This window comes from Pagrus pagrus (genome assembly GCF_965226575.1).
Source record: "Pagrus pagrus genome assembly, chromosome: 11".
Lineage (NCBI taxonomy): Eukaryota > Metazoa > Chordata > Actinopteri > Spariformes > Sparidae > Pagrus > Pagrus pagrus.
In genome coordinates this window covers 548,124-575,623 of record NC_140195.1, presented here as the reverse complement: position 1 = coordinate 575,623, position 27,500 = coordinate 548,124, and the positions used below count along the sequence as shown (strand labels likewise).

The 27,500-nt window shown below is 46.3% G+C and overlaps 1 protein-coding gene across 2 annotated transcripts in view; it reads right to left on the bottom strand.

Moving 5' to 3' along the window:
• The window catches only part of magixa (MAGI family member, X-linked a), a 61,704-nt gene extending 47,904 nt beyond the window's left edge, over positions 1–13,800 (bottom strand). For both annotated transcript variants that reach the window (XM_084367183.1, XM_084367185.1), the window contains exon 1: positions 13,440–13,800. The gene's annotated coding sequence lies outside the window, so the exon portion shown is untranslated. The remainder of the gene's footprint in view (positions 1–13,439) is intronic.
• Positions 13,801–27,500: the final 13,700 nt, after the last annotated feature.

Below are 27,500 nucleotides of genomic sequence, written 5' to 3'. Positions count from 1 at the left end.
CACCATCGGACCATCGGACCATCAGACCATCACACCATCGCACCATCAGACCATCAGACCATCACACCATCAGACCATCACACCATCGCACCATCAGACCATCGCACCATCACACCATCAGACCATCACACCATCAGACCATCAGACCATCGCACCATCAGACCATCAGACCATCACACCATCACACCATCGCACCATCAGACCATCACACCATCAGACCATCACACCATCACACCATCAGACCATCGGACCATCAGACCATCAGACCATCACACCATCACACCATCAGACCATCACACCATCAGACCATCAGACCATCGGACCATCAGACCATCAGACCATCACACCATCACACCATCAGACCATCGGACCATCAGACCATCAGACCATCACACCATCAGACCATCAGACCATCGGACCATCACACCATCACACCATCGGACCATCACACCATCACACCATCAGACCATCACACCATCGCACCATCAGACCATCACACCATCAGACCATCGGACCATCAGACCATCACACCATCGGACCATCGGACCATCAGACCATCGGACCATCAGACCATCACACCATCACACCATCAGACCATCGGACCATCGGACCATCACACCATCACACCATCGGACCATCACACCATCACACCATCGCACCATCAGACCATCACACCATCGGACCATCGGACCATCAGACCATCACACCATCGGACCATCGGACCATCAGACCATCACACCATCGCACCATCAGACCATCAGACCATCACACCATCGGACCATCGGACCATCAGACCATCACACCATCACACCATCACACCATCGGACCATCAGACCATCAGACCATCACACCATCGGACCATCAGACCATCAGACCATCGGACCATCAGACCATCATTGAAAAAATTAGAAGTTACTTTGGGACCAGATGAAAATGTTGAGTTTTCTAAAACAAAATAAGATGTAAGATTTAAAAATGATTTTAAACATCTGTGAGACGAGCAGCACAACGACAGGACGCTCAGGTCGGTGAGCGTCTGTGGCTCCAGTCAGCTGTTGTTGGCTGAGCATGATGAACTGTGGCAGAGAGCATCAGTGAGAGAAATCCTTCTGATTGGCTGTTCAGCTCAGCGAATCAGTGCAGGAGAAGAGAAACAGAAAAAGGAAGTCTCGCTGTGGTCGCCATGATTTCACCCATTTAGTGCAGTTTCTCTTTATGTTGCTCCTCAACAGCTGTGACATCGCGATTCAAGATTCAAGAGGGTTTATTGTCATTCCAGCCGTATACACAGTGCAATGAAATAACGTTTCCCAACAAGCTTCAGTGCAAACAAACAACAACAACAACAACAACTTGTCAGCTTGTTGTTTTTGGGCCGATGGAAGGATTGAATGTTTCTCTGTCTAACGTAAGCTGCTAATGTTAGCATGTCCCGCTAGCTTACACCTGCAGCAGTGTCCTTGTGTTACAGGCTAACTACGGCTGTGTCCTTATTCCGGGGCTGCATCCTTCAAAGGGCGCATTTGAAGGCCAATTACGTCACAACACTGCGCGAAGGCCGTCCCAATTCGAAGGCTCCTTCAAATGCAGCCTTCTTTTCCCTCTTTTCGGAGGACGGACCGCTACTATCCGTCGCAGCCTCCCATATCCCAAGATCCTTTGTGCGCCGCTCCTCAGTCCCGAAAAAGAAGAGGGAGAAAAATGGCGAGATCAAGTGGTTTAGACTTGACATTTAAATGTAAGTACTGGGTTTATACTCGGTTTTTACTCATTTGAACATCCATTGCCAGATATGTTAAACTTCAGCGGACTTTCAGTTAAAATACGTGACGCTGGTAATGCATTAGCATACGGCATAAATTAGCATCATGCCGTTGGAAGTAAAGCCTTAAAAGCCTTCACTTCAAATGTTAGACGTTCAGAAAACCATAAAATCCATTCAGTCAACTCTCTTTCGCGGGCCTGAGCGGCAGAAATCGTGACCTAACGGTAAGAGCGGGAACATCTGGTGACGCAACCAGGAAATACTCCGAAGGCTAGACCGTCCAATTTAACAACGGTTGACGCGGCCGTCAAAGGACTCTCCGAAGGACCCGGCCTTCGGAGTCCACAAAGGCCGGGTCCTTCGAAGGATGCAGCCCCTGAATTTGGACACAGCTTACATGTTACAGGTTGAGTTTGAAACGTCCCAGTTTGATGATGTCACAGTCAAAGTGAATCATTTATAAGTTTAAATCCTCTTTAACCTCATTATGTTTCATCTACAGCGATGAGTCTCTGAGGCCGACCTGTCAGCTTCACACACAGCCAACATGTCTCACACGCTCCTCTGGGAGTTGTAGTCTTTTACATCAAAGATCTTCTATGTAACAGCACAGAGCTGACTGGAGTTAACGAGCAGAGAGCCGACGGAGCGTTTAATCATCAAAGTCCTTCAGCTTCAGTCTCTGAGCTGCTCAGAGGTTCACCTGAGGAGACCAAGAGGAACTGAATGCTGCCGACTGTGAGACAGAATGTAATCAAGTACTTATTTACTGCAGAACTTAAAAACTAATTTGACGTACTTTTACTTTATTTAAGTCTTCTCATGTCACTTTCTAGTTCTCATATATTGTACTTTTTACTCCACTACTTTACTAACTACTTTCTACTGAAGTACTACGTCCAATGCAGGACTTTTCCTTGTAACAGAGTATTTTAAAATGTGGTATTAGTACTTTTACTGAAATAAAGTATCTGAATACCTTCTCCACCTCTCAAATCTGAAGTCCATCCTCGTATCTTCATTTCTATTCAGAACAAAACTGCCTTCAATCAAAGCAGTTCTTCTTCTTCTCCTCTTCCTCTCTGACAGTCAGCTGTTCAGTTTACTTTATTTCATTTACCAGCTTATTAAACACAAATACACTGTATGATAATAAATAAACATTAACTGAATGCTTTCTAGCTTCAGAGAACAAATCAAACAAAAAAACAAACAAACAAAAACAAATAAACAAACCAGGACCGAAAAGGCTCATTACACTTTAACATTAATGATATGTCATGTTCACTCTACTGTTCATCATCTTGTGTTTAAATCTTTGTTTTAATCTGTTGTGTGTTTCACTCTCATGTCTGTTGATTAACTCGTCACACTGACACGTTGTGTTTTACATCAGCTCTCAGGTCAGATCGACCTTCTGTTATCTGGATTCAGTCTGACAACATGTTGTCTAGGGCTGGGCGATATGGCCAAAACTGTAAGCACGATACGTTTTTTCATATTGATCGATGTCGATAATTATCACGATATACAGTATATTTAACAATAATAATGTTGAATTGACAGTTTTAAGAGTATTCTCCTTAGGACCGAACCCAAAACAAACCAGAAGGTTAATTATGGTTTATAAAATACAATTATTTATTGCTATTAGTCAGAATGAAGAGGTGACAAAGATTCAACAGAACCAACCAATCAAATGGCTTCATGTTAAACACTGGATAAATAAAATGATGAATATGTTCAACAAACTGCCTGTTTCAAACATTTTAGAGGTAGTGTACTGAACTGAACATTGATTAAAGAAGATAAAATAAAAAGGTAAATGTTGAGGATGATTATGCTGCTGGATTCTTGAGCTTGTTCAGTTCAGCTTTAACGCCTCCTGTTCTGTCAGACCTGATGTGGTTCGGACGTGCAGCAGTACTGTGCAGTACTGTGCAGTACTGTGCAGTGTGTATCTGTATCATCAGTCTGATCACCAATAATCAGCACCGATCAGCCGCAGACAGACGCGATCAGTCGAGCCCTGAAATCTGTGATGTCACTACAAAGTGAACATGGAGAACCAATCAACAGCCTCATCCAATCAGCAGGAAGCAGGTCAGAGGTCAGAGGTCGGGAGGAGGAGGAGGAGGAGGAGGAAGAGGACCAGGAGGAGGAGGAAAGGAGGAGGAAGAGGAGGAGGAGGACGAGGAGGAGGAAGACGAGGAGGAAGACGAGGAGGAGCTCTGCATGTTTGTCCTGTCTGCTAACACTGAGCGTCTCTGACAGTGGCTGTCGCTCTCAATCAGTCGGCACACACACATTCATTCACACACACACACACACACACACACACACACACACACACACACACACAGCAAGCGGCCTCTGATGACATCATCATCACATAGTTTACTATGATGTCATCAGCAGACAGATCTACTGACTGTCACTGGGAGCATCAGACCTGGTTCTGTTCTGCCACAGGTCAAAGGTCAAGAAGTCACTGAGTCTCTGTGGTAACAACATGTCTGCCATGTTGGACTGTTTGTGAGTCTCACTGACGGTCGGTCCACCTGACACGATTCATAAAGAAGACTTTAACAAGTCGTGTTTTTAATCTGCATAAAGCTTGACTATAACAACAGCTTATCATTTATAATAACTACTCACATCCTGCACTGACGCTATTGGCTACTATAAGAACCAATCAATATCCTCGACGAGTCACTCCCTACCTGACCGTCTTTTACAGGAAACATGTAAATATGTGGTAGAAAATCACAGTCTGCCTTCTGTTTCACTGGGAGAAAAGTCATGGATCCGTCTGTTTATCTGGGTCAGCACCAAAAGTTAATGATACTGGACCGGGACTCATCCTCAATCCAAGTGTAGCGGCAACCTGTTTAGTTTTTGTGTAATCCTGCTGACCAACCAACCATCAAACCAACCGACCAACCACCCATCAAACCAACCATCAAACCAACCAACTGACCAACCATCAAACCAACCGAACAACCAACCATCAAACCAACCAACCGACCAACCAACCATCAAACCAACCGAACAACCAACCATCAAACCAACCAACCAACCAACCATCAAACCAACCAACCAACCAACCATCAAACCAACCAACCAACCAACCATCAAACCAACCGAAGAACCAACCATCAAACCAACCAACCGACCACCCATCAAACCAACCGACCAACCACCCATCAAACCAACCAACCGACCACCCATCAAACCAACCAACTGACCAACCATCAAACCAACCGACCAACCAACCATCAAACCAACTGACCAACTAACCATCAAACCAACCGACCAACCGACCATCAAACCAACCAACCAACCAACCACCCATCAAACCAACCAACCAACCACCCATCAAACCAACCAACCAACCAACCAACCATCAAACCAACCGACCAACCAATCATCAAACCAACCAACCAACCAACCAACCATCAAACCAACCAACCAACCAACAGCCCAACCGACTGACCGACCTTCCATCCATCAAACCATCAGAACCAGGTGACCGTTGGTGAAGGTAACTATCATGATCATCATTTGCACTCAGGAACTGTGGAGGCGGAACATCACACAGAATCCCAACTTCTACATAATGTTACTTTAAAACTTGGTATGTGTGAAACAGAACTTTGAGGTAGCAGCTCGCTGAATAATGTGCATTTATATTAATAATCCAAATAATTCAAAAACTCTTCTGGTGAGGTGCTCCTGCAGTATTTACACCACAGCAGTCGTTTCCTGATTGAGACTAAAGCAGCAGCAGCACCACCACCACCGGCAACACCAGCACCACCACCAGCAGCACCAGCAGCACCACCACCATCGGCAGCTCCAGCAGCACCACCACCAGCAGCACCATCAGCACCACCAGCACCACCAGCAGCACCACCACCACCAGCAGCAGCGTGTGGTCGACCCGTTCAGTCTGAATGACCCACATCAGCTGAGTCAGACTGCAGAGACTGAAGCTGCTGACAGAACAGATTCAGTGTTTCTGAGCGGAGCTGCGATCACACAAACCTCCTGATCACATCTACAGTCAGTGTGAAATCTATCCATCACAACGAGGAGATGAAGCCAACACTGATCCTCCTCATCGCCGCGGGATGTGCTGACTGTGGAGAAAACCTCCCTCTCTTCTGTGTTGTCCTCTCTCATCTCCACCCTGCTCCCCTCTTCATGGTCTTCATTTGGAAAATTAAAACACAGTTTGTAGTCCTCAGGCAGAGAGCTGTTATTCTTAAACTAGCTGCTCCTCCCGCTTCCAGTCTTTATGCTAAGCTAGGCTAATATGTGAGGGAAAGCTGTTATCACATGGGAGCTGCAGACTGCACGTTCTTTATTTATTTATTTTAGTTCACATGTGAAATCCAAATGTTTTCATTTCACATTATTAAAGACGTTTTTAAATTCAGACATCACATTTTAAATATCTGTGAACGTTTCAGCCTCAGTGTCTCAGTGTCAGTGTGTGTGTGTGTGTGTGTGTGTGAGCAGCTCTCACATCAGCTCAGTTGTTCTCTTGTTGACTTTCAGGACATTCCTCTGAGCTGCTGTGTTTCAGTGTTCAGTCAACTGTCACCTGCTGCAACGCTGGATAAATATTAACCTGAACACATTCACACCTCACACACTGACACACACTGACACACAAACTACAATAGTTAACCACTTCACAGCTACTTTAACCTGTGATGTGATGTCACTTCCTGCTCTGTATGAGACAAACCCGTCCATCACTGCGACAAACAGACTCCATGTTTCTACTCAAAGACAGAAAGAAGTTCATGTAGAACATTTGCTGAATTTACAAGAAGGAACAAATAAGTCAGAATCAGTCAGAGACAGAGTTTCACACAGTTTATAAAGTGTCTCCAACTCAACAACTCACTAAACTGACACATTTGTTAAGGGAGTCTGGGGACAAAGAAGTAGCCTATACTGGTTACTGTTTAGTGTGTTTGTAAAATGTGACATGTTTAGATCAATAAAATGTTTCTTCTTTCATAAATTGAGTGTAAATGGTGAAATCAGTGTAAACAGTGTGTTCAAACAGCTGCTAAATGTTGGCAGGTAAGACTTTAGCACTTTAGACACAGAAGCAGACAGGCTGGTACAGCCATGCTGCCACAAACTGACACTTTTTACAAGGAAACAAACAACTTACTGTTTTCATTTAATGCTGAATTTACAAGAAGGAGACAATGATTCAGAATCTGTCAGAGACAGAGTTTCACTACGTTAGAAAGTTTTACGCTACTCAACAACTCCTAAAATTAGCTGATTTGTTAAGGGAGTCTGGTGAAATTGTGGTTAATAGTTGGCTTCATGTGTTGCATTTAATGCTAAATTTACAAGAAGGAGACAATGATTCAGAATCTGTCAGAGACAGAGCTTCACTACTTTATAAAGTTTGTTTTAACTCAACAACTCTTAAAATCACTACATTTGTTAAGGGAGTCTGGTGATGTCGTGTTACTGGTTGAAACAGACAGCTGCTGCTAACATTAGCAGTTTAACAAACAGTGAGGCACCTGGAGATCAGACAGTATGATCCATTCTGCCTGTTGTTGTTGTTGTTGTGCAACACCAGCTGCATTATGGGAACTGTAGGATCCAACGTCTCTGCACATAACATCATGATGCCTCCACCTGTCAGATCTGAACTCCTACCTGTCAGTGACTCTGTGGTGGAGCTCCTCCTCCTTCGGTAATATGTGACACAGTTTGTTGGCTCAGCTCAGACACACTGACAGTTTAACATCAGTTACTACAGTTCTGCTTTACTCCAGTAGTCTGAAATACTCTGTTACAAGTCAAAGTCCTGGATTCAAAATGATTCTTAAGGAAAAGTAGAAAGTGTTGTTTAGTTTGCTAATTTGTTAATTTGTTGATTTGTTGTTTGTTGGTTGATGGTTAGTTTGTTGTTTAGTCTGTTGGTTTGTTATTTAGTTTGTTGGTTTGTTGTTTAGTCTGTTGGTTTGTTGTTTAGTTTGTTGGTTTGTTGTTTAGTTTGTTGGTTTGTTGTTTAGTCTGTTGGTTTGTTGTTTAGTTTGTTGGTTTGTTGTTTAGTATGTTGGTTTGTTGTTTAGTTTGTTGGTTTGTTGTTTAGTTTGTTGGTTTGTCAGCAGGCCGGTGTCGGCCCAGAAGAGACCTCATTACCTTCTCTGGATAAAGAGACGCATCTTTCTTCTCTTTTCTTTTTGTTTGTTCTTTGTTGATATTTTCTGTCATTGTTCTTAATTGTTATCATTTCAATCAGTCTGATGGTCTTCATCTGTCTTGCTGTTAGTTTTCTGTCTGTTTTAGAGTGTGATTATTAGATCCAAGATGGCGCCACGGATGTCTGCCTCGGTGCTTCACTCCACAGGTCACGAGGCACGAGCCATGAGGCACGAGCCATGAGGCACGAGGCACGAGCCATGAGGCACAAGGCACAGGCCATGAGGCACGAGGCAAGAGGCACGGGCCATGAGGCACGAGCCACGAGGCATGAGGCACGAGCCACGAGGCATGAGGCACGAGGCACAGGCCATGAGGCACGAGCAACGAGGCATGAGGCATGAGGCATGAGACACGAGCCATGAGGCACGAGGCACGAACCATGAGGCACAAGGCACAGGCCATGAGGCACGAGGCAAGAGGCACGGGCCATGAGGCACGAGCCATGAGGCACGAGCCATGAGGCATGAGGCACGAGCAACGAGGCATGAGGCATGAGGCATGAGACACGAGCCATGAGGCACGAGCTACGAGGCATGAGGCACGAGGCACAGGCCATGAGGCACGAGCAACGAGGCATGAGGCACGAGGCAAGAGGCACGGGCCATGAGGCACGAGCCACAGGCCATGAGGCACGAGGCATGAGGCATGAGGCACGAGGCACGAGGCACAAGGCACAGGTCATGAGGCACGAGGCACGAGGCATGAGGCATGAGCCATGAGGCACGATCCATGAGGCACGAGGCATGAGCCATGAGGCACGAGCCATGGGGCACGAGGCATGAGGCATGAAGCACGAGCCATGAGGCACGAGCCACAGGCCATGAGGCACGAGGCATGAGGCATGAGGCACGAGGCACAAGGCACAGGTCATGAGGCACGAGGCATGAGGCATGAGCCATGAGGCACGATCCATGAGGCACGAGGCATGAGCCATGAGGCACGAGCCATGAGGCACGAGCCATGGGGCACGAGGCATGAGGCATGAAGCACGAGCCATGAGGCACGAGGCATGAGCCATGAGGCACGAGCCATGAGCCATGAGGCAGGAGGCATGAGGCATGAAGCACGAGCCATGAGGCATGAGGCACAAGGCACAGGTCATGAGGCACGAGCCATGAGGCATGAGCCACGAGCCATGAGGCATGAGGCATGAGGCATGAGCCATGAGCCATGAGGCACGAGCCATGAGGCGCGAGCCATGAGCCATGAGGCATGAGGCACGAGCCACGAGCCATGAGGCATGAGGCATGAGCCATGAGCCATGAGGCATGAGGCACGAGCCATGAGGCGCGAGCCATGAGGCACGAGGCATGAGGCAGTCCTTTATTCATGACATCAGTTCACTTTAATTAGATGTGACACTTCCTGCATGTATACGGTCTCTGTCAGCTGTGACTGAATTAAAGGGGACAGAGCAGAAACACATCCAAAGATGCCAGTGTCTTTAATGATGTCACTGGTGACATCCAGGTGACTTACAGGTGAGGTCCAGGTGACTTACAGGTGACTTACAGGTGAGGTCCAGGTGACTTACAGGTGACTTACAGGTGAGGTCCAGGTGACTTACAGGTGACTTACAGGCAGGGTATAAAATTAGATTTTTGACCTACTTGGTTTGAAATTTTACCGGCTAAAATATGTTTTGAGCGGCCACTGAACTGTTCACAATCACGACCTTCACTAACAGATTTCCTGTAGGAAACACTGAACAGCATAAAGATAATTGTTAATTGCCCACTGATTGTTTTTTAGCAGGGAACTATATAAACGAAGGTTTCAGATACTGTTAAAAGAATCATAACTTTAATTTTCAATAATTTATGAAATATTGAAAATTAAAGTTATGATTCTTTATTCTACCGTTGACAGATGTTGCACTTCATGGTATTTTTACACAGCAACGCCGTATTATCGCTGCAGCGGCGGTTCGCCAATTCTCCGCCGTTGGTTGTTCACACAGAGCCGAGCAGCTCCGGCGTAAAAGACGAACCAGAGAGTAATTCACACAGCAAGCCGGCGCTGCGGCTCCAAAAGAGGCGTGACGATAGCGTCATGGTGATGACGTGTGTTTTTCAACGTGTTTCCCCGGTGTCCTCCTGTTAATCTCAACATGTACCTGCTGACTGTTTATAATCATATGATGCTGTTATAATGTGCTGTGATTGAGATCCTGACCCACCAAACATCCTGCAAAGTGACAATGTTACGTTTTTCTCTCTCTAAATTACATAATTACATCATCACCATCAGTAAACTGGACGCTGTCAGACTCTCACTCGCCGGGAGGGAGGCTGTTTTCTGGGGGAAAGTTCACTGAAGCCTCGGTGGAGGGCTGACCGTCACGGTGATTTTTTTCACCGCGACAAACAGTTGGTGAGTTAAAGTTTTCTGCCGGGGACAGATGCTGTTTTTCAGGCAGAAATGTGACAAAGAGTCGGTCGGACAGACAGGAGGACCGACAGGAGGACAGACAGGAGGACCGACAGGAGGACCGACAGGAGGACAGACAGGAGGACCGACAGGAGGACAGACAGGAGGACAGACACTTCTCCACATATAACTGCGGTATTTTTTCCTCATATAAGTTGCCCAAGACACGACCAGTTACCACGTTACTGTTGTTTGGTCCTGTAACGTTGCTTTGTGGGACATTTCTCTTTATTTTGTTGAGTGAAGGACCTGTTCAGTTATCACACAGTGGACACCATCAGACACACAGTTCACACTGGTTCGGTTCCCCAATACTGCGCCTCTGATACCTCCGGAGCCGCATCAGAGGCAGAGGGAAGTTTCACACAGAGGGACAAATTTGAAATTAGAAATGCATCAGTAGATCTGCTGCAGCTGTAAACTGTCTGTTTTACTGTTTGGCATTTATGTTGAAAGTTATATAGCAAAGTCGGCATATTTCAGCAGCCTGCCAATGAAGTGTGACCTATTTATTTTACTCGCCAAAACATATTTTTACACGCATTTGTCGAGTGGCAGGTGCCAATTTTAATCCCTGCTTACAGGTGACTTACAGGTGACTTACAGGTGACTTACAGGTGACTTACAGGTGAGGTCCAGGTGACTTACAGGTGACTTACAGGTGACTTACAGGTGAGGTCCAGGTGACTTACAGGTGACTTACAGGTGACTTACAGGTGAGGTCCATGTGACTTACAGGTGAGGTCCTTACAGGGTTCAGAATTAAAGTTTTTACAATGAAACTTTCAACATCTTTTTAACTTCAGTCTCAGACGTCTGAAGAAACTTCTTGTGCTTCTACATTAAAGTTCTTATGACGGACAGATTTATTAAAGCAAAAGCATGTTGTAGTCGTCTGACCTCCGTCAGGTGGACTGATGCTGGAGGCTGATCACCAGAACATGGTTTAATGAAGCTGAGGAGTTCTCCTGGTAAAGTCGACGCCTCCTGCAACTGCTGAGGTCGAGGTTGAGGGTTTGAATCCTCGCTGTGGTTTTTGTTGCATGAAGTTAAATTTGTCGTCATTAAAACTTTAATTCTGAATCCTGTGAGGACGACGTGAGGCTCAACAAACAGCTGGACGTGAAGATGTGGGAGGGGCTTGGTGGAGGTATACTCTCTACTGAGCGCCAGAACAGTTCATGTGTTTGTCAGCAGCTCTGACAGGTGAAGAGATTCTGTCTGACAGCACACAGCACCTCCTCCTCTATAGCAACACACAGCACCTCCTCCTCTATAGCAACACACAGCACCTCCTCCTCTATAGCAACACAGCACCTCCTCCTCTATAGCAACACAGCACCTCCTCCTCTATAGCAACACAGCACCTCCTCCTCTATAGCAACACACAGCACCTCCTCCTCTATAGCAACACAGCACCTCCTCCTCTATAGCAACACAGCACCTCCTCCTCTATAGTAACACACAGCACCTCCTCTTCTATAGCAACACAGCACCTCCTCCTCTATAGCAACACAGCACCTCCTCCTCTATAGTAACACACAGCACCTCCTCCTCTATAGTAACACAGCACCTCCTCCTCTATAGCAACACAGCACCTCCTCCTCTATAGTAACACACAGCACCTCCTCCTCTATAGTAACACAGCACCTCCTCCTCTATAGCAACACAGCACCTCCTCCTCTATAGTAACACAGCACCTCCTCCTCTATAGTAACACACAGCACCTCCTCCTCTATAGTAACACACAGCACCTCCTCCTCTATAGTAACACAGCACCTCCTCCTCTATAGTAACACACAGCACCTCCTCCTCTATAGCAACACAACACCTCCTCCTCTTTAGCAACACACAGCACCTCCTCCTCTATAGCAACACAGCACCTCCTCCTCTATAGCAACACAGTACCTCCTCCTCTATAGCAACACAGCACCTCCTCCTCTATAGCAACACACAGCACCTCCTCCTCTATAGCAACACAGCACCTCCTCCTCTATAGTAACACACAGCACCTCCTCCTCTATAGTAACACAGCACCTCCTCCTCTATAGTAACACAGCACCTCCTCCTCTATAGTAACACACACACCTCCTCCTCTATAGTAACACAGCACCTCCTCCTCTATAGTAACACACACACCTCCTCCTCTATAGTAACACAGCACCTCCTCCTCTATAGCAACACAGCACCTCCTCCTCTATAGCAACACAGTACCTCCTCCTCTATAGCAACACAGCACCTCCTCCTCTATAGCAACACACAGCACCTCCTCCTCTATAGTAACACACACACCTCCTCCTCTATAGTAACACAGTACCTCCTCCTCTATAGCAACACAGCACCTCCTCCTCTATAGTAACACACAGCACCTCCTCCTCTATAGCAACACACAGCACCTCCTCCTCTATAGTAACACAGCACCTCCTCCTCTATAGTAACACAGCACCTCCTCTTCACTCCTCAGTGGTTTAGACCTTCGTTAATGAGCTGCTCCTCAGTAGTACAACACCTCCTTCAATGAGATAAACACATGTGCCCTGAACACACCTCCTCCTCTCCTCCTCCTCCTCCTGCTGCCGTTCATTACAGGCGGTCACAGCAGACAAAGAGCAGCTTCTACAGCGCAGATCAGCTGCTGTCCACCATGTAAACACACACACACACACACACACACACGGTGTCACCTCCTCACTCACACTGATCCCAGAGCAGCTGGTAGTTTACAGTTGTGGTTTTACACGGTGACAGATGAGACCTTCAGGTACACACACACACACACACACACACACACCCCGGTGCTGATGGAGGACTGGACCGAGCCTCCGCGGCTGCTCTGCCCGGGCAGCAGCAGCATGTGTCGGTGTGAATGTGCTGACAGCGCCGTTTGTACCTGCAGAGACAAACCGGGTCTGTCGGTCAGAACGGCCGAGAACGCGCCCGGTGCCTCGTGCCACACACGGTGAAACCGAGCGGGTCCTCGCGGGTTCGTTACCTTCATTATTCCTGCCTGTTCCTCCGGTTCTCCTCCGGTTCTCCTCCGGTTCTCCTCCCTGCCGCTCCTCCGCTCCGCTTTAAATCCTCTCCGGGCTTTTAGTGTATTGATCGCTCCCTCGGTGCTGCTGCGTGCCTGCGCGAGCGTGCGCGGACAGGGGGCGCGTGCACGCGTGACAGTGCGTGATGTCCACTGCAGGTAAAAAATGCAAAGCGCTGAAAGGTGGAAGATCACACACACACGCACACACACGTGCACGCGTGTCGTGTGTGTGTGTGTGTGTGTGTGTGTGTGTGTGCGTGCGTGTGTGTGATGCCCGCAGGTAGCTGCAGCAGATTAATGGAGCTTTACTACACAGTGACGAGTTAATGTCGCTCTCTCTCTCTCTCTCTCTCATAGAGGCAATAAGGAAAGAGAGGGTGATGATGAAGGAAGTGTGTGTGTGTGTGTGTGTGTGTGTGTGTGTGTGTGTGTGTGTGCGTGTGTGTGTGTGTGTGCGTGTGTGTGCGTGTGTGCGTGTGTGTGTGGAGGGGGGGCGGGGCACCAGGAAGGAAAAAGGAAGGAAGTTGAGAGAGAGCTCCACCTTCAGAGGGAGGAGTCAGGGATGATGGGGGTATTCAGGGTAATAGGCTGACATCAGCGTGTGTGTGTGTGTGTGTGTGTGTGTGTGTGTGTGTGTGTGTGTTATGATGATTGATATGATCAGATTCATCTCTCTCATCGTTGTCCTCAGTTGAAGCACATTTAGATCATTCAGCAGATGTTTTTGTCCAAAGCGACTTACAATAAGTACATTTGTCAACACAACACATCACCATCGATAAAGTAGAAAAGAAAAGAGAAACTATTTTCAAGCTCTCATCTGAGCAAAGTAGCTGCTAATCATCAGGATACCATAAGTGTAACAGTGCTGTGATGTAAGTGCTGAGGGTCAGAACATACAAGTGCATATCAATTAATTTCATTTTTTTGGGGGGAGGGAGTCGTGCTCTGCGGGTCCAGGTGAAGTCTGAACAACTGAGTCTTGAGTCTTCTGCAGAAGATGGTGAGTGACTCTTCTGTCCTGACGTTGGTCGGGAGTTCGTTCCACCACTGAGGCGCCAGAACAGAGAAGAGTCGTGACTTCGCTGGGAGGTCTTTGTTTGCTCTTAGCGATGGCGGTACCAGCCGGCCAGCTGATGTAGTAGAGCGAAGTGCTCGCGCTGGGGCGTGTGGTCTGACCAGTGTTTGGAGGTAGACGGGTGCAGTTCGGTTGACGGCCTTGAAGGCCAGCACCATGGTCTTGAATCGGATGCGGGCCGCAACAGGAAGCCAGTGGAGGTCACGGAGGAGGGGGGTCACATGGGAGAGTTTGGGTAGATTGAAAACGAGGCGCGCTGCAGCGTTCTGGATATGTTGCAACGGTTTAGTCGCAGAGGCTGGGAGTCCAGCCAAGAGAGAGTTGCAGTAGTCCAGGCAGGAGAAGACCAGTGATTGGACCAGGAGTTGCGTCGCGTCCTTTGTGAGGCAGTAGTTAGTTTGAGAAAGTGCTAAATGATGATTGAAATCCTCTGAGTAAACCGTAACAGTTAAAGCTCTGGTCTACGATCTGAGAAAGGTTTGAAAAAGCATCCCCCCCCCACACACACACCCCCCCCCCAACAAGCACCGAGAGCAACGAGCCGGCAGAAACCAAATACAGCAGCTGTGACTGCAGAGTAACGATGTGGGATTCACAGGTAAAGTTATTACAGTGCACGTTGACACTCACGTAACTCTTGTAAGTCATTACAATGTGCACAGCTGAGCTCCACAGCCAAGCTAGCGTAACGTCATTAGCATGCTACAGCTACGTAATAAGTTACTATTTATCAACAGCTAAGTTAGCCACTTCTAAAAGTTACTGAGGGCCAAGAGACTCACAGATGCTGCCGTCAGCTTTCATCACAACGATCGCTTCCACATCGTGGCTGAAAAACAAACCGTCATGAGCCTCGGACCAGCTGTGTGTGTCCCAGCTGCTGTCTGAGCAGCACCGCGACACAAACGTGCCGTGAACCGTGATCTCTTGTTTATGACAGATAAGACACACAAATACACACATCGTAACGCCTATATGATAATCCATCATGTTGATTCAGCAAAGGCTTCGTTGAACACAAACGGACAGGACCGGGAGGAGGGTTAGCAAAACAGCTGAGCAGTGACCGGGCGAGAGGTTGTTATGGAGAAATAAATCCGAAACCCGTCCGCTTCACGTTGGGGTTTCATTCATCCATTCATTCATCTCACTTGCTGCTTCATTTAGCTGCCACGAGCAAATAACTAGGCTGATTTGGTGTAAACATGTTAGCAATGTTAGCTTGTTGTTAGCTTACAATGCTAGCATAGAGGCTAACGTCTCCGTCGAACAAGTAAACAAGTGTTGACAACACTGCAGAGACAGACACCGTCTAATAACAGAAACAAACTAACGGCAGCTTCACAGTCATCAGCAGCATCGGCATGAAACTTATCTGTGTCAACATCCACAATAAAGACGAAGGTTACCTGCTCAACAGAAACTCGCTGTATCAGCACCGGGTCCATCTCTTCACGGACCTTTGGCCACCGTTCAGATGATGACCCGATGTTTACTCGGTTTGAGCCCTCTTTGTTTCACATCTGGCTTTGTGTCTTTTCAGTGACACTTTCTCTCTTTGACTCTTTGTCGGTGGGGCGAGCAGAGGCAGCTGAACTGCTCAGGGCAAAACAAACCTCTTGTCGCTTGTAGTTTCAAATGCGGAAGTGGGTCGGGACCAGACGTGAGCAGGAGCAGGAGAGTGAGCGAGGATTGGATCGGAAAATCCATCCAACAGGAGCCATCCGGGCCGGATGCTCCTATTGGTCAATTTCTTTATAGTTTTGCAGGCGCTAGAGAGAATGGATTCATCTGGTTCCTTTTACTCTTCACATTGTGTAGGTGGTACTATTGGACCAGAACCACCATCTAAATGATGGTAATAATAATAACAAATCTTTCAAATCGTAGACCAGAGCTTTAAGGTGAAGGTTACTTTATTGGTCTCCACCAGGGAGAAATTTGTCATAGGGAAGAAGTTGCAGCACAAAAATAACATACAATAAAAACAACATGCAGTACAAACGTACATCAGGTTAAAAGTTACGTCCACTGAAAGTGTTTGTCTGACAGGCTGACAACATCACAGAAACGTTCCTCCAGAGAGCTTCAGGTCATTAATGAGATCCTTTAGTCTCGTTCAGGAGACGTCTCACTCTGAGCTGTTGAAGAAGACGACGGTGGAAATGTGACATGTGAGACACAGAACGTCTTTCTGAAGTCATGACTGAAGGCTCAGCCATCATCTCCTGATGATATAAAGTCAGGCTCAGCCATCATCTCCTGATGATATAAAGTCAGGCTCAGCCATCATCTCCTGATGATATAAAGTCAGGCTCAGTCATCATCTCCTCCTGATGATATAAAGTCAGGCTCAGTCATCATCTCCTCCTGATGATATAAAGTCAGGCTCAGCCATCATCTCCTGATGATATAAAGTCAGGCTCAGCCATCATCTCCTCCTGATGATATAAAGTCAGGCTCAGCCATCATCTCCTCCTGATGATATAAAGTCAGGCTCAGCCATCGTCTCCTCCTGATGATATAAAGTCAGGCTCAGCCATCATCTCCTGATGATATAAAGTCAGGCTCAGCCATCATCTCCTGATGATATAAAGTCAGGCTCAGTCATCATCTCCTCCTGATGATATAAAGTCAGGCTCAGTCATCATCTCCTCCTGATGATATAAAGTCAGGCTCAGCCATCATCTCCTGATGATATAAAGTCAGGCTCAGCCATCATCTCCTCCTGATGATATAAAGTCAGGCTCAGTCATCATCTCCTCCTGATGATATAAAGTCAGGCTCAGCCATCATCTCCTGATGATATAAAGTCAGGCTCAGTCATCATCTCCTCCTGATGATATAAAGTCAGGCTCAGCCATCATCTCCTCCTGATGATATAAAGTCAGGCTCAGTCATCATCTCCTCCTGATGATATAAAGTCAGGCTCAGTCATCGTCTCCTCCTGATGATATAAAGTCAGGCTCAGTCATCATCTCCTCCTGATGATATAAAGTCAGGCTCAGTCATCATCTCCTGATGATATAAAGTCAGGCTCAGTCATCATCTCCTCCTGATGATATAAAGTCAGGCTCAGTCATCATCTCCTGGTGATATAAAGTCAGGCTCAGCCATCATCTCCTGATGATATAAAGTCAGGCTCAGTCATCATCTCCTCCTGATGATATAAAGTCAGGCTCAGTCATCTCCTCCTGATGATATAAAGTCAGGCTCAGCCATCATCTCCTCCTGATGATATAAAGTCAGGCTCAGTCATCGTCTCCTCCTGATGATATAAAGTCAGGCTCAGCCATCGTCTCCTCCTGATGATATAAAGTCAGGCTCAGTCATCGTCTCCTCCTGACGATATAAAGTCAGTTTAAGTTTATTCTGGATGATTATCAAAGATAACGATCTGTGAGACTGAATCTAAAGTGTGTGTTTCATGTGTGTGTCGACACGACACGTTTGCTGATGATGTTGTATTCTCTGTTAGATGTTGCTGAAGAGACGTTCTTCACTGTAAATGTCTTTCAGCTCAAACATCTCGTCCACACGTTGAGACATGTTTCTGTCAGTGGACGATGACTCTCTGACTGTACGCCCTGTTTGAATCTTCACTGTAGCTGCTGAGCTAACAGTCAGTACGTTTCCTACACACTGAAGTCGAGCTGCGGTCAGAGCTCGATCAGGCCATTTAATTGGACTACTGCCGTTGTCTCAGTACACAAGCACCAGGGCAGAATTGATGTATTGATGGAAGTGTGTCCGACTCCACCACAGTAGCTGGTGATATGCACCGTTTCAGCTAGTTGCTACTGGACCTTGATCCGGTTGACCCATTACGTCACATACCAAACAAGTTAAGAAGCAGCAAACGGGCTGCAGACGATGAAACAGTGAAAACATGGTCCAAACGTGTATTTCTTGCTCGAGCCTTCGTCGTCTTCTTTTGTTTTTCCCGGCTTCCTGCTATGATTTATGCCATGAACAGCGTGGGAACTGTGGTGCATGTGCAGTTCAGGTCCGACTGAGACGTATACATGAAAGAGTAAATCGACTTCCAACCGCATTATCTGGACGTGTTCATCCATCTGTGAGAAAATCGATTTAGTACGACATGGACTTCAAAAGTCTGGTTTCAGTCAGACTGACTGACTTGTGTCAGTCCAACATCTTCTAACATCTTGTAAACGTAGTGAGTGTTAGCGTGCACGAGCTCGACTGTGTGGATTTGCTTCCTGCACTGTGGACAGTAACCCTCTGTGTTCACGACACTCCTGAAGGGATTCAACAGAGGAGTTAAAATAAGTGTTGAACATTAAATCATGTCAATATTTCTACAAATAAAAGCATGAAGCTGAAACTGAACATAATACGAGACCTTTGAATAAGAAATCAGAAGAAATGAAGAAGGCACAATGTCTCACACACTTCTGTTTGTTGAAGCATCGACACACTCGAACCGTCTGTGCTCACATCAGCACTCACACAGAAACCACAGTGAGATCGATCATGTGACGTCAGATCTGATGCTGTGTTGTGTGACAGCAGAGAAACACTCAGTCCAGCTCCTGCACACACTTCAGACCAGCACGCTAACACTGTTAGCTTAGCAGCTACAGTGAAGATTAATAAAGTGTGTAAATAACGTTTCTTTAAATCAGGTTGTGATCTCAGACGAGCTGTATGGACACATTCAGAGAGTCTCTGATCAATAACTCCTCAGTTACTGTGGTGGAGATCTCCAGGGAACCACACACACACACACACACACACACACACACACACACACACACACACACACACACACACACACACCATTAGCATCTCTATCTGTTCGCTGTCATTTGAGGCCTAATGATCACTTCATCAACGTGTGTGTGTGTGTGTGTGTGAACAAATTAGTGTTTCAGTGAGTACTCTGATCTTTTACCAAAGTACAAGTACTCATACCACAGAGTAGAAATACTCTGTTACACGTAAAAGTCGATATTTGACAGAAGTATCAAATCAAAATAAACAGCAGGAAATGGGAAAAAAAGTAAAAGTACCTCAAAATTGTACTCAAATACAGTAGTTGAGTAAATGTCTGTGTGGAGGGTTCAGGCAGAATCTCTTGTTTCCTCCTTCTCTCTTTTATTTCTTCACTTCCTCTTCCCTCCATCTTCCTTCCTGTTTCCCCTCCTCCTCCTCCTCCTCCTCCTCCTCGTCCTCCTCGTCCTGGCTGTAACCCTCCATTCATCCAGCAGGAGGAAGCAGAGCTCTGTCTGTCTGACCGATGACATCATCCAGAGAGGATCATGGGAGAGAAAGATGAGAGCTGGATTTATGATGAAACGGATGATTGAGCTTCATCAGAGACGTGTTGATGATCATCATATTGATCACTGATGGAAACATATATTTGTGCCACCACTGAATCAATAAGGAAGAGAAACGTCACAAATCAGAAGTTTGTTTTCAGGTAAATAACGTTTAAAAAGGATATTTGTGTATAAAATAAATCAGATTAATAATAAAATAATCTTCATCACAGCTACAGTCCTGATGTCATTTTGAAATAAACGAATGATGACGAGAGAAAATTAAAACGAGAAGGCAAAACAAAAAAAGACTTTTATTTTGACAGAAACAAAAAACGAGAGAAAAGAGAGAAAGAAAGAGGTAAATCCTCTCTGCAGCGGGATTATGACCGGCTTAATATACAAGCTTAGACACACACACACACACACACACACACACACACACACTCACACACACACACACACACACACACACACTCACACACACACACACACTCACACACACACACACACACACACACACACACACACACACACACACACACACACTGCCCTGCATCCTCCCATCTCTGATCTGATGGAGTCAGAAAGGGCTTTTATCTGTCTGTCTGCCTGTCTGTCTGTCTGTCTGTCTGTCTGTCTGCCTGTCTGTCTGTCTGTCTGTCTGTCTGTCTGCCTGTCTGTCTGCCTGTCTGCCTGTCTGTCTGTCTGCCTGTCTGCCTGTCTGTCTGTCTGCCTGTCTGTCTGTCTGTCTGCCTGGAGGAGGTGAAGCAGGTGGAGAAGAGGGGAGGAGGTGGAGGAGGAGAGGAAAGGAAGTAGAAAAGGTGGAGAGGATGGAAACAGGAAGTAAAGAATGAAAGGAACATTTTGGTGGGATGTAGAGAAAGACAGGAAGAGGAGGAAGGAGGTGGAGGAAGAGGAAGAGGAGGAAGGAGGTGGAGGAAGAGGAAGAGGAGGAAGGAGGTGGAGGATGTTGAGTCCAATGTCAAACAGTAATGTTATCAAGTAAGTGGTTGGATGCTAAAGCTAACGGGTTAAACATATGTGGTTTTACTTTGAAAGGGCCTGATTTCCCTCCACATGTTCAGTGTCTGATTGGTTGCTGATCAGTCAGGAAGCTGTTCTCTACATTTATACGACAGCAGATCAATATGTACGACTGTGACATCAGAGGAAAATGGTCGCCGTGTGCATACGGTCTGTCAGCGTGACATCAGGAGCCGGTGTTCAAACACTGAGTTTGGACCAGAGTCCAGCTTTAAAGCTCTGGTCTACGATTTGAAAGATTGATCATTATTATTACCATCATTTAGATGGTGGTTCTGGTCCAATAGTACCACCTACACAATGTGAAGAGTAAAAGGAACCAGATGAATCCATTCTCTCTAGCGCCTGCAAAACTATAAAGAAATTGACCAATAGGAGCATCCGGCCCGGATGCTCCTATTGGATCAATTTTCCGATCCAATCCCCTCGCTCACTCTCCTGCTCCTGCTCACGTCTGGTCCCGACCCACTTCCGCATTTGAAACTACAAGCGACAAGAGGTTTGTTTTGCCCTGAGCAGTTCAGCTGCCTCTGCTCGCCCACCGACAAAGAGTCAAAGAGAGAAAGTGTCACTGAAAAGACACAAAGCCAGATGTGAAACAAAGACGGCTCAAACCGAGTAAACATCGGGTCATCATCTGAACGGTGGCCAAAGGTCCGTGAAGAGATGGACCCGGTGCTGATACAGCGAGTTTCTGTTGAGCAGGTAACCTTCGTCTTTATTGTGGATGTTGACACAGATAAGTTTCATGCCGATGCTGCTGATGACTGTGAAGCTGCCGTTAGTTTGTTTCTGTTATTAGACGGTGTCTGTCTCTGCAGTGTTGTCAACACTTGTTTACTTGTTCGACGGAGACGTTAGCCTCTATGCTAGCATTGTAAGCTAACAACAAGCTAACATTGCTAACATGTTTACACCAAATCAGCCTAGTTATTTGCTCGTGGCAGCTAAATGAAGCAGCAAGTGAGATGAATGAATGGATGAATGAAACCCCAACGTGAAGCGGACGGGTTTCAGATTTATTTCTGGATTTTTATTTTATTTGTCCGGATTTATTTCTCCATAACAACCTCTCGCCCGGTCACTGCTCAGCTGTTTTGCTAACCCTCCTCCCGGTCCTGTCCGTTTGTGTTCAACGAAGCCTTTGCTGAATCAACATGATGGATTATCATATAGGCGTTACAATGTGTGTATTTGTGTGTCTTATCTGTCATAAACAAGAGATCACGGTTCACGGCACGTTTGTGTCGCGGTGCTGCTCAGACAGCAGCTGGGACACACACAGCTGGTCCGAGGCTCATGACGGTTTGTTTTTCAGCCACGATGTGGAAGCGATCGTTGTGATGAAAGCTGACGGCAGCATCTGTGAGTCTCTTGGCCCTCAGTAACTTTTAGAAGTGGCTAACTTAGCTGTTGATAAATAGTAACTTATTACCTAGCTGTAACATGCTAATGACGTTACGCTAGCTTGGCTGTGGAGCTCAGCTGTGCACATTGTAATGACTTACAAGAGTTACGTGAGTTTCAACGTGCACTGTAATAACTTTACCTGTGAATCCCACATCGTTACTCTGCAGTCACAGCTGCTGTATTTGGTTTCTGCCGGCTCGTTGCTCTCGGTGCTTGTTGGGGGGGGGGGGGGGGGATGTGTGAGCTTTAAGGCCCGGCACACCGGACTGACTCCAGAGGACGAGCAGTGCAGAGGTCCGACTGTCAGCGCCTCACATCTCCTGTGTCCCAACCAAACAGCTGCACTTGAACACACCACTAAGATGACAGCCAAGGGACAACAAGCTGGTATATCTGGAAATACCTTCAGACCAGCAGGGGGCGACAGTCTGTGTCCATCATCCAGCAGAGTCAGAACCTGGTCCAGAGTCAGAACCTGGTCCAGAGTGACACGTGGACTTCATCGTGAGGATTAAACAGGAGCTGAGCTTCAGTTTCCTTCTTGACTTTGTTCTGAAAATTGAACATCAAGACTTCATCAACCAACAGATTACACTGTAATACACTGACCTGTGTGTGTGTGTGTGTGTGTGTGTGTGTGTGTGTGAGTGTGTGTGTGTGTGTGTGTGTGTGTGTGTGTGTGTGTCTGTGTGTGTGTGAGTGTGTGTGTGTGTGTGAGTGTGTGTGTGTGTGTGTGTGTGTGCGCGAGTGTGTGTGTGTGAGTGTGTGTGTGTGTGTGTGTGTGTGTGTGTGTGTGTGTGAGTGTGTGTGTGTGTGTGTGTGTGACCTGTGTCTCAGTGAAGGTCGATGTTTCATCATCAGACTCTTAAAGCTTTAATTTACCTTCAAGCACGTTGTGACGACAGAGACGAGATGAAGAGACTCAGAGACACATGGAGACGATACAGAGTGAAAAAAGGACAGAGGACGATATGACCGGACATAAAATGAGTCCTCTGAGACACCAGGAGAAGAAGAAGAAGAAGGCAGCTGTCTGTGAACACACCGTCTGTTTAACTGATCCAACCAGTAACACAACATCACCAGACTCCCTTAACAAATGTGGTGATTTTAAGAGTTGTTGAGTTAAAACAAACTTTGTAACGTAGTGAAACTCTGTCTCTGACAGACTCTGAATCATTGTCTCCTTCTTGTAAATTCAGCATTAAATGAAAACATGAAGATAACTAGTAACCACAACATCACCAGACTCCCTTTAAAAAAGGTCAGATTTAAAGAGTTGTTGAGTTAAAACAAACCTTGTAACGTAGTGAAACTCTGTCTCTGACAGATTCTGTATCATTGTCTCCTTCTTGTAAATTCAGCATTAAATGAAAACAGTCAGTTGTGTGTTTCCTTGTAGAAAGTGTCAGTTTGTGGCAGCATGGCTGTACCAGCCTGTCTGCTTCTGTGTCTAAAGTGCTAAAGTCTCACCTGCCAACATTTAGCAGCTGTTTGAACACACTGATTACACTGATTTCACCATTTACACTCAATTTATGAAAGAAGAAACATTTTATTGATCTAAACATGTCACATTTTACAAACACACTAACCAGTAACCAGTATAGGCGACTTCTTTGTCCCCAGACTCCCTTAACAAATGTGTCAGTTTAGTGAGTTGTTGAGTTGGAGACACTTTATAAACTGTGTGAAACTCTGTCTCTGACTGATTCTGACTTATTTGTTCCTTCTTGTAAATTCAGCAAATGTTCTGCATGAACTTCTTTCTGTCTTTGAGTAGAAACATGGCGTCTGTTTGTCTCAGTGATGGACGGGTTTGTTTCATACAGAGCAGGAAGTGACATCACATCACAGGTTAATGTAGCTGTGAACATAGAGGCAGCTGATTGGTCCACAGGCTGCTGGTTCCTGCAGGTGATTGGCTGATTTCTTGAAGCAACAACATTTTAAAATCTTTTTTTTAATCATGTTTTAATTCTTTAATCAGTTTCTGTCAGACAGACAATAACAGAAATAAATATTTTATAATAAATAATATTGTTTTGGTTTTATTGCGTCACAATAAAATAAAATGATTTAAATTGTTTCTCTGTTTGTCTGGATGATTTTTTTCTCTCTGCCCCTTTAACGCTCAGCTGACCTCCCCTTTAACACGCTCCGCTTTTTTCTATTTAATCCCCAATTGGGGGAGGGGGGGTGAGAGAGGGGGGGGGGGGGAGAGGGAGAGGGAGAGAGAGAGGGAGAGGGAGAGAGAGAGAGGGAGAGGGAGAGGGAGAGAGAGAGAGGGAGAGACAGAGAGAGAGGGAGAGAGAGAGGGAGAGAGTCAGATTAGTGAAGTGAAGCTGAATAAAGGAGCAGATCTGTCTCGTCGCTTTTCTCTGGATTTATTTCACTTCTCACTTTTTCACTCCGTTTGGATGATAATCGATCAATCGACGAGTCGCTGAGCTGATCAGCTGAGGTGCATCCATTGATCCCGATGAACTGTGGGAGTGAAGGAGTTTGTGAATGAGGAGCAGCTGCGGAGGATCGAAGTGACCGGAAACTGATCAAAGTGCGGATCGATAGAAGATGATCGTCGGAGCTCGGAGCTGAGAGAGAAGCAGCGGAGATGTACGAGGAGAGGAGCAGAAGTAAGAACTGTCTGTGTGAGAACATCAGTCACATCAGTGTGTTCATGGCCAGCAGATGTTTCACAGCTCGAGACTGTTAATGTTCTTCTTCTGTGGTCCTGGAGACATCCTGGAGACATCCTGGAGACACTCAGCCTGCTGACAGACACGTTATATACACAGGTGTCACTGACACTGAGACACTAAGGACAGTGAGACAGTGAGGACAGTGAGACAGTGAGACAGTGGGGACAGTGAGACAGTGAGACACTAAGGACAGTGAGACACTAAGGACAGTGAGACAGTGGGGACAGTGAGACAGTGGGGACAGTGAGGACAGTGAGACAGTGAGACACTAAGGACAGTGAGACAGTGGGGACAGTGAGGACAGTGACACAGTGAGACAGTGGGGACAGTGAGACACTAAGGACAGTGAGACAGTGGGGACAGTGAGACAGTGAGACAGTGGGGACATGTCCCTTCCATCTCTTTATAAAAGCAGAATTAGGTTAAAATGTTTAAAAAACTAGTTTTCAGGCAGAACTTCAGTTCAAACCTGCAGGATGAGACGAACCTGAGCAGCAGCTGACAACATGCAGGAGGACTGTTATTGATCAGAGATCAGATGTGATCAGAGATCAGATGTGATCAGAGATCAGGGACCTCATGCATCAATGTTGCGTACGCACAAAAACGTGGCGTACGTCATTTTCCGCGCCAACGTTCAGATGTATCAAAAGTGAAATGACCGTGGAAAACTGTTAATTATGTGAAAACAATTAGTCCTCAGAGTAATGTGCACATCAGAGACACGGACAGTTAACACACGTGTTTGCAATCGTATGGATGGATATAAAAGCATGTGCAAAGTGATGAAAAAATGCCATTAACAATGGCGGCCTTGGCCTTGTTAGAAGACATCGCCAATGGTAACATCAGACGTGAGAGGGTGTTTAGAGAACGGGAGGATCTGTTGGCTAATGACGACAACTGGCTCATGAGTCGTTGTAGGTTGCGAGGCCAGTGTTACTGGAGCTGTGCGCGAGCCAGGGGGTGACCGTGCCCACACAGGTGCTGCCCACTCTGGGGTTCCTGCAGCAGGAGCCTTCCAGAGGGAGCTGGCCGACCGGTCAGGAGTGTGCCAGTCCACTCTGAGCCGAGCCATGCCAGCTGTGTGGGACGGGATCATGAGAATGTCTTCCTGGTACATCAGAGTCCCACACAATGCTGCTGAACAGGCCGACATTGAAGCGCAGTTTGCAGCAAGAGCCGGTTTCCCTGATGTAATCGGAGCTATTGACTGCACACGTGTTGCTGTAAAAGCGCCATCACAGGAAGAATTAGTTTTTGTCATCAGGAAACATTTTCATTCAATTAATGTTCAAATAATATGTGATGCGCAAATGCAGCTCACCAACATCGTGGCGAGGTGCCTGGTTCAACGTGACTCGTTCATTCTTACCAACAGCATGGTTGGTAGCAGGCTGGAGGCTGGCGCGGTGCGCGATGGGCGGCTTCTCGTGAGTAAATAATGATCCGTTTAATAGCCCCCGAATGTAAACCAGCACAATGCCCACTTGGGCACGTGCATTCAAATATGTGCATTTGTTTTTCCCTGGTGAAAACAGAGCGGCAGAGCTGTCTAACAAGCCCTTTACTGTCTGCTTGTGTTCAGGATTTGTGTCATTAAACTGTTTGTTTCCCACTAACGGTGGCACTTATATATATTATTTATTTTGAAAAAAGTAATAGTGACTCAATCAAGTGGTGCATGAACAAAGGAAACTAAATCTATTTCACATGTTATTGGGCAGAAATCCTCCGCTTCACCTCAACGTCGGACCATTTTTTATTTCTAATTTCAGGGAGTGTGCGCTGCTCCGACCCCACAGCGTTCACGGCCTCACACACACGCTCCCACTCACATTTCCTTTTTTGGTGCTTATCCCTGGCGAGAAGCTGCCAAATAATACAGATCTTCGCGTCTCGACTTTTTAATTTAATAGCGTTTCGAGCTCAGACTCGGTGAAGTTGCGCTTCTTCCCTTTACTCATGGTGTAAATCTGATGGTGCAGAGAGGGGACTCCCCGGTGCAGGCCCTGTTTGACTTATTAATCCATGTTGATTGGGATGTACAAAGGAAAAGTGCTTGGATCGATGCGTACGCACACTTTGATACATCTGATTTTTTTTACAGTTTCTGGATTCTGGCGTCATGTCGCCATGTTTCAGTAGGAAATCTACGCAAGTCTTAGTACATGAGGCCCCTGGTGTGATCAGAGATCAGATGTGATTATTGATCACCTTATTGATCAGAGCTTTGTCTGGTAGTGATGAAGAGACAGATGATGTATTGATCCTGTTTGAATCTCACATGATGTTTGTCAGTTTGTCATCAGACTGTGACATCACAGCCGACGGCATCGTTAGTGACGACACAGACAACAGAGTCGTTAGTGACGTCGTCTGGTGGAGCTGCTCCTGTATATCAGCAGCTCACAGAACTGAACCAGAACCAGAACTGCATTCGTCAATATGAGCAGATTTATTGTGATGTTCATCTTTTCTGAGCCCAGTTTGC